Here is an 8,796-nt window from a genome sequence, read left to right on the forward strand (position 1 = left end):
GGACCCACATAATTTCGTTTGTGGCTTAACGCCTATCAAGAGGTGTAGCTATGGTGTGATAACAATCAAGCCCCCTAGTGAAATCTCTTTTTATCCGTGCGGCTGCAGAGACCGGTTTAACAAAATTTTCCTTTGTTAGCAGAAACCCTTATAGGCACACACATGATGTAAAAAGAACAGAGACCCCGCTTTATTCGAGGCTCCGGTTTATTATATAATATATACATTTTCATAAATATGTACATATGAAGAGCCTATGGCTCAAGTATAGTAAGGCCGAAGAAGAGCTATATTCCACGGCCGCTTGGTCTCTTCCTTCGATTTACGTGAGTCTTTGTGCTCTCGAACATCAATGAGGTAGTATGACCCGTTGTGCAGATTCTTGCTGACCACAAATGGTCTTTCCCAAGGTGGGGATAACTTGTGCATATCAGTCTGATCCTGGATGAGCCAGAGCACCAAATCACCTTCTTCAATGGTTCTGGTCTTAACCCGGCGGCTGTTATAACGTCGGAGATCTTGCTGATAAATCGTGGAATGAGCTGCTGCAAGATCACGCTCTTCATCTAACAGGTCCAGGGAATCCTGACGTGCCTTCTCATTGTCAGCTTCAACTTAAGTTGTCACACGAGGCGAGTCGTGACGAATGTCACTAGGAAGAACTACCTCTGCTCCATAAACCATGAAAAAAGGTGTGTAACCCATAGACCTGTTGGGTGTGGTATTGATGCTCCATAACACAGAGGGTAAGTCCTCAACCCAACAACCCGGTGTCCATTTCAAAGGAACCATAAGCCGTGGTTTGATACGTCGTAAAATTTCTTGATTTGCCCTCTCCGCTTTACCATTAGACTGGGGGTGAGCCACCGATGCTATATCAAGCCGGATGTGCTCACGTTGGCAAAATTCCTCCATCTCTCCTTTTGACAGATTAGTACGATTAACAGTTATAATGCTGTGTGGAAAACCAAACCGGAATATCACCTTTTTGATGAATTGAACTGCCGTGGCCGCATCACACTTACTAACTGGCTCTGCTTCCACCCATTTGGTGAATTTATCAACTGCCACTAACAAGTGGGTCTTTTTGTCCTTGGATCGCTTGAAGGGTCCAACCATATCAAGCCCCCAAGTCGCAAACGACCAAGTTATTGGAATCATCCTCAACTCCTGAGCCAGAATGTGAGCACGGCGTGCGACTTTTTGACAACCGTCACATCTATTGACTAAATCCATCGCATCAGCATGAGCTGTTAACCAGTAAAAACCGTGGCGAAAAGCTTTAGCCACCAAGGACTTTGAACCGGCATGGTGACCACAATCCCCTTCATGGATTTCTTGCAAAATCTCACAACCCTCCTGAGGAGAAACACAATGCTGAATTGCCCCTAAAATGCTGTAACGATGCAATTCTCCGTTGAGTATAGTCATCGATTTGGAATGCCGGATTATCTACCGGGCCGAGGTTTCATCCTCTGGTAACTCGCCTCGGTTCATGTAAGCCAGGTATGGGATTGTCCAATCCGGTAGAGAGTAGTGCATATTACACACCTCAACTCTAGCCCTGGTCTAATATACACCCCCCAACTCGAATACCATCTACTTTACACCCCCAACTCTCAAAACCAGGCGGAATTCAACCCTCCCCTCCCCATTGACCGGTTTAACCCAGTTGACCGGTTTTGACATGTTGACTGGGTGAACAGTAAGACAAAATCAAAAAATATTTTGGTTTTTCCAATGAGTGAACAGTAAATTCAAAAAAAGTTGGAAATAAAATTCAACAAGCAGTTTCGATTTTTTACCTGGTGAATAGTAAATTCCAAAAATACTTTTTTCCAAAAAAACCGAATTATTTTTGCATGGACGATTTTTCAGCGCGTGATGTCTGTGACAATTTTCAGCTTGTTTGGACATTCCAGTGGTCTCTCAACAAAAAAAATATATCAGCCCGAACTGTTAACTGTTTCATGCAAATATAATTCAGAAATTTTTGTTTTTTTATTTTTTTCCTGAAATTTACTGTTCACCTGGACAAAAAATCAACATTTTAAAAAATCAAAATTATTTTTTAATTATTTATTTAGAACTTTTTAAAATTTTACTGTTCAGCCGGTGAAAAAACGTAAAAAAATTAAAATATATTTCTTTTGAATTTACTGTTCACCCAGTCAACAGGTCAAAACCGGTCACCGGGGAGGGGAGGGTTGAATTCCGCCTGGTTTTGAGAGTTGGGGGTGTAAGCTAGAAGGTATTGGAGTTGGGGGTTGTATATTAGACTAGGGCTAGAGTTGATGGGTGTAATATGCACTTCTCTCAATCCGGTATAACATGCAAAGCTGCCACCAACTGAGCCTCCGGGTCAGGAATAGCCAACTCCTCTGTTGGTACTTTGACTGACGGATTATGCAGCACGTCAAGAAAGACATTTGGTGGGACCGGTTTACGCTGAGAACCAAGGCGGCTTAAAGCATCCACGGCTTCATTCTTTCTCTGGTCTATATGGTCCACCTGATAACCCTTGAAGTGACCAGCCACTGTGTCCACCTCTCGTCGATATGCAGCCATGAGTGGGTCTTTAGAATCCCAAGTGCCAGACACCTGTTGGGCCACCAGATCTGAATCCCCAAAGCACTTAACCCGGCTTAAGTTCATCTCCTTAGCCATCCGAAGACCATGGAGCAAGGCCTCATATTCAGCTGCATTGTTAGTACAAGGGAACATTAAACGGAGGACATAACAAAACTTGTCACCTCGTGGGGAAGTTAGTATGACTCCAGCCCCCGAGCCCTCCAACTGTCTGGATCCATCAAAGTGAATAGTCCAATACATTTTATCCGGCTTTTCCTTTGGTGCCTGCAATTCCGTCCAATCATTGATGAAGTCCACAAGTGCTTGGGACTTAATTGCTATGCGAGGTATGTATTTGAGCCCGTGAGGTCCAAGCTCAATAGCCCATTTGGCAATCCGGCCCGTTGCTTCTCTGTTTTGAATGATATCTCCCAAAGGAGCCGAACTGACCACTGTGATAGGATGGCCCTGAAAATAGTGTTTAAGCTTCCGACTTGCCATAAACACTCCATACACCAGCTTCTGCCAATGTGGATACCTCTGCTTTAACTCAATGAGCACCTCACTGATATAATAAACCGGCCGTTGAACCGGATATTCCTTGCCAGCTTCCTTGCGCTCCACCACAATAGCCATGCTAACAGCTTGGGCATTAGCAGCCACATATAGCAATAATGGCTCCTTATCGATCGGTGCTGCAAGCATAGGCGGTTCAGCTAACTGCCTCTTCAGATCCTCAAACGCTTTATCAGCTGCCTCGCTCCAGACAAAATTATCTGTTTTCTTGAGCATCTAATATAAAGGTATAGCCTTCTACCCAGGACGACTGATAAACCGGCTCAAAGCTGCAATCCGGCCGGCCAGACGTTGAACATCATTGATACACGCCGGTTTAGCCAAGGATGTAATTGCTGATTTTTTTTCCTGATTTGCCTCAATGCCTCTATTTGACACCAGAAAACCCAAGAGTTTGCCTGCTGGAACACCAAAGACACACTTTTTTGGATTGACCATCATCTTTTAAACCCGGAGGTTGTCAAAGGTTTCTCTCAAGTCATCTATCAATGTTTCCTCCTTTCTGGATTTTATCACAATATCATCCACATATGCATGAACATTGCGCCGAATTTGCTTATGAAGACAATTCTGAACACATCATTGATAAGTTGCCTAGGCACTCTTAAGCCCGAAGGGCATGGAGACATAACAGAAGGCTCCAAAAGGGAGTGATGAAAGTTGTCTTCTCCTGATCCTTAACTGCCATTTTGATCTGATGATAACCGGAGTAAGCATCCAGAAAACACAAACGGTCACAACCCGATGTAGCATCGATGATCTGATCAATAGAAGGGAGGGCAAAGGGGTCTGCAGGACAAGCTTTGTTCAAGTCTGTGTAATCTACACACATACGCCAAGTGCCGTTTTTCTTAAGAACCAGCACCAGATTAGCCAACCACTCTGGGTGAAAGACCTCCACTTTAAACCCTGCGGCCAACAACTGAGCTACCTCTTCACCGATAGCCTTACGCCTTTCTTCATTGAAACGGCGGAGAAACTGCCGGACCGGTTTAAACTTAGGATCAATGTTAAGTGTGTGCTCAGCGAGTTCCCTCGGTACACCTGGCATGTCAGAAGGTTTCCATGCAAAGATGTCTCGGTTCTCACGGATGAACTCGATGAGCGCGCTTTCCTATTTGGGATCCAGGTTAGCGCTGATGCTGAACTGCTTGGATGAATCGCTAGGAACAAAATCAACCATCTTAGTATCTGTGGCCGATTTAAATATCAACGCCTGATCGTGTTCCGTAGTTGGCTCTTTCAAAGAAGTCATATCTGCCGAATCAACTTGGTCCTTACAAAACTTCAATTCCTCCGTGGCACAAACCGACTCAACATAAGCCGCATCACCTTCCTCTCCAAAGCGACCTTCCTGCTCCCATGTACTGTGATGGTCCCCTTATGACCGGGCATCTTAAGCTGTAGATAAACATAACACGGCCTCGCTATGAACTTAGCATAAGATGGTCGCCCAAACAAAGCGTGATACTGACTTTTGATTTTCACCACCTCAAAAGTCAATGTTTCTGACCTTGAATCATAGTCATCTCCAAAAGCCACCTCTAAGGCTATCTTGTCTACTAGATATGCAGACTTGCCAGGCACCACACCGTGAAAAACAGTGTTTGACGGTTTAAGACTCTTATCTGTCAACCCCATACGACGGAAGGTATCATAATATAGAATGTTGATACTGCTTCCCCCATCCATGAGTACCTTTGTGAACTTACATCCCCCAACTTGAGGGGCCACCACTAGGGCCAAGTGACCCGGATTGTCAACCCGGGGTGGGTGATCGTCTCTACCCCACAAGATGGGTTGCTCAGACCAACGCAAATACTGAGGCACCGCCGGTTCAACAGAGTTTACTGCCCTCTTGTGAAGCTTCTAATCACGCTTACACAAGCTACTAGTGAAGACATGATATTGCCCACTATTTAGCTACTTAGGATTGCTCTGATAACCCGACTGCTGCTGCTGCTGGTTCCCCTGATGGTTGTAACCTACTTGGTTGCCTTGGTGCCCTTGATTGATGTGTCCAGTTTGATTACCCTGAAATCCTGAACCGGAACTGCCACCTCCGTAACCCGGCCCGTGGAAACCACCTCCTGAACCACCGGGCGGGCCATTATCGTACTAGAACATATTGGAGTTCTTGAAATCCCGCATGATATAACAATCCTTCCAAAGATGCGACGCTGGCTTCTCCTTTGTTCCATGCTTTGGACAGGGTTGATTTAACAGGCGCTCCAAATTGGGGCCTGAACCTCCACCCCTCTGGGTCTGCTTGCCCTTATGGCGCTGGCCATTCTCCTGAGCATTGGTGTTAGCGGCAAAGTCCAAGTTGTTGTCAGCTTTGCGCTTACCAGTGTTCCCATGGCCTGCCGTATTATGCTGCTGACCCTTGGTGTTGCCGTTCTTTTTCACTTTCCCCGGTTTGTCCTCCTCTGAGTCAAGGTCTTTGGTATTATCTGAATCGGCGTACTTAACCAAAGCGGCCATAAGCGTTGACATATCATTGCAGTGGCGTTTTAGCCTTCCTAACTTCTGTTTGAGCGGAAGAAAACGGCAATTGCCCTCCAATGTTAGCACTGCGGTATCTGCATTGATACGATCCGATGAATGCAAAATCGCTGAGACCTACTTGACCCAATGGGTCGTGGACTCCCCGTCCTCTTGGACACAAGCGGCCAGATCCACAATTGACATTGGCTGCTTACAAGTATCTTTGAAGTTCTGGATAAACCGGTGCTTTAATTCGGCCCATGATCCGACAGAGTTAGTTGGTAAGCTCTTCAACCAAGTATGAGCTGTTCCTTCCAACATTATGGTGAAGTATTTAGCACATACCGCTTCATCCACATCTAGCATCCCCATTGCCATCTCGTAGCTTTCAACCCATGCTTCTGGCTGTAGATCGGTGGTATAATTGGGTACCTTACGAGGTCCATTGAAATCCTTGGGCAGTCTCACATTACGCAAAGCGGGGGTAAGACACGGCTCTCCTAAGGAACTGAACACCACACCTGGCTCTACTAAAGCGGTAGGGTGAACTGGAGTAGGTTGACGGGCTCCGTGCAGAGCTGCTAACTCGGCCTCTCGACGCGCGCGACCATGGTCTACCACATCCTGCGCATTAACACCTCCCCCTGTCGGGTTGTGCCCTCGCGGCAGATTACGGTGACGTGCGCTGCTTGATACGGCCGGTTCATCCTCCACATGCTTGCTATAGCTCCTGCTTGGATGGGGTGTGGAATGAATCCTCTCACGGCTATGTGAATATGCCTGCTGCTGGTTTAGAGCTGTTTGAAGGAGATCTCTGGCCCGTCGTGCCTCAATTGCAACTAGTGATTCGCCGTTGGTCGGGAGGGCTGCCAATCGTGAAGCGGCGGCCACAATGTTGTCCAACGGGTTGGATTAATGCCCGGGAGGTGTTGGAACACACTGTGGCACAATGTTGTTCTGACGAGGCGGGTCCATTGTACGCGGCTGAACCGGCGCTCCTGTTCCTGGCGCCTCCGTCCTGTTTAATATTGGCTGGTTACTAGTTCCTGCTCCTGGCGTATTGAAGAGATTTCGTGTCTCATAACCCGATGGGAGATGCGATCGGTACCTTCTTCTTATGACTTCTTCGGAAGCGTTCTGATCCAGCCTAATCCGCTAGGCCTGAGCTTCCAACTCGGCCCGTTCTGTAGCCATCCTAGCATTCTCTGCCGCTTGGTCCGCCTTAGCCTGAGCTATCTGATCCTTCACCTTTGCAATCTCCGCGTTGTGCTGATCTCGGGCTGCTGCATCCACCTCTGCGGCCATCAATGTTGCCAAAGCATCGAATAAGTCATACAAGACTTGAGCCGGAGGCGGCGCAGAGCTTCCTGCCCCTGCCGGCATGGCCGTTGCTGAACCAGAGAGTATTGTTGCGGCAGCTGACGAATGAGGTGCTGACTGTGTACCGGCCATGAAGATAGCAGCCCAGTTTGGCAGATCATGGGAGTCCGGAATACTGTTGCCCTCGGATCCTCCACCAATCTGGCCATCCTGCAACTGATAGAGTGACTCGGTCTCTCCAGAAGACTCGTCGTCGGAACAGATGACGGTTTCCCCATCGGACGCCGGTCTGTCCTCGTATTCTACTCCAAGGATGACGCCTACGAAAACATGCTTTGCTACGGGCTGAAACGGCGAAGGGCTTGCATGCTGAGCCGTCTCAATGATGTCGGTGCAGATGTCCGGCTCAAGGGCCGGTTCGCCAATCTTGCCGATGAAGACGTGAATCCCACCAAAGGGGACCTGGTACCCATATTCGATTGAATCGGTCTCGGGACCCCATCCTACGTTGTCGATGTAGAGCTTGCCGCGACGACTTTTCATCATCTAGCCCATAGCGTATCCCTTGAGTCCATCAAAGCTGCCCTTCAAGAACTCGAAACCATCGTGCGAAAGCCCCACGGTGGGCGCCAACTGTCGTGGGTTTGTCATGGCAGATGTCCTTGTGAAAGGACTTAGTTGTGGAGCCATCGCAACGGGTTAGCTTAAAGGGGTTAAACCGGACAAGGGGACACGGGGAGTTTATACTAGTTCGGCTCCTTCGATGAAGGTAAAAGCCTACGTCTAGTTGTGATTGGTATTGCTAGGGTTTTGAAGGCCATGGAGCGAATCCGCTTTGTCTGGCTCTCGAGTTGTTGTCTCTCCCTCAACCGCCTCCGGGTTGTCCCTTTATATACATAGGTTGACGCCCGCCGGTTTACAGAGTCCCGAAACCGGATCATAAACGTGCCCGGTTCGGTCTCTACACTTCCTGTCTTACAATGCAAGTTACATAATTAGGTCGGTTTACATCTACAGACCTTAATTTGCCTCTGGGCCTTGGGCCTTCATAAAGCTCCGTCATTCTTCCATCTTCATGGGCTTCTAATCTTTGTAAAGGTAATCCGGCTACTCCTGGCCGGTTTACGTCCAGTAGTAATATCCCCAACACTATTCGATTTGACAGCTACAACTAGTATATTATAAAAAACAAAGAAGATTAGTAGAGATAGAGATAAGAATAGAGACTAGGGAGGAGCACCATCTACTGCTTCGTGGGCTACTCTTTTGCTCCATTTGGCGGCCGCAATGTCCCCTACAACCACTCCCTCCTGCGCTCCATTCGGCGGGAGCTGTTGAAATTTGGGGAGCGCACTCTCGCGACTGCTGGCAGCGACGAGTTCACCGATGATGACTACTTCCCTGACCTCGGAAACCTCTTCCTCAACGACATGGGCGACAACCACAACGCCAATGGTGCTTCTCCCATCACTACAAAAAAAAGACACATCCGTGACATTTTGGGCCGAACGAATTTTTTTCTGTCATACATATGACACTTCTATGACGATAATTGTGACAAAACCCGGTATCATCATAGATGTGGTGGGCTCCTACTTCTATGACAAAAAATCATGACAGAAAATGGGTTTTTCGTCCTGGGCGGGCTGGAGACGCAGCTGCATGACATTCTTTGGGTCGTCCATGACGGAAAAAACCGTGGTAGAAGCGAGGGGAGGAAAATTTCGAGGAGTTCCTGGTTACAGTGGGAGGTCGGGGGCCGAGCGATGCGCGTTTCTCTCGTACATGTACGCGCATGCGTGCGAGGCGTTGGCTCTAACTGACTCCGAGCGAGGCATTGGG

The sequence above is a fragment of the Triticum urartu genome, chromosome 7 (genome assembly GCF_003073215.2).
Source record: "Triticum urartu cultivar G1812 chromosome 7, Tu2.1, whole genome shotgun sequence".
Classification (NCBI taxonomy): Eukaryota; Viridiplantae; Streptophyta; class Magnoliopsida; order Poales; family Poaceae; genus Triticum; species Triticum urartu.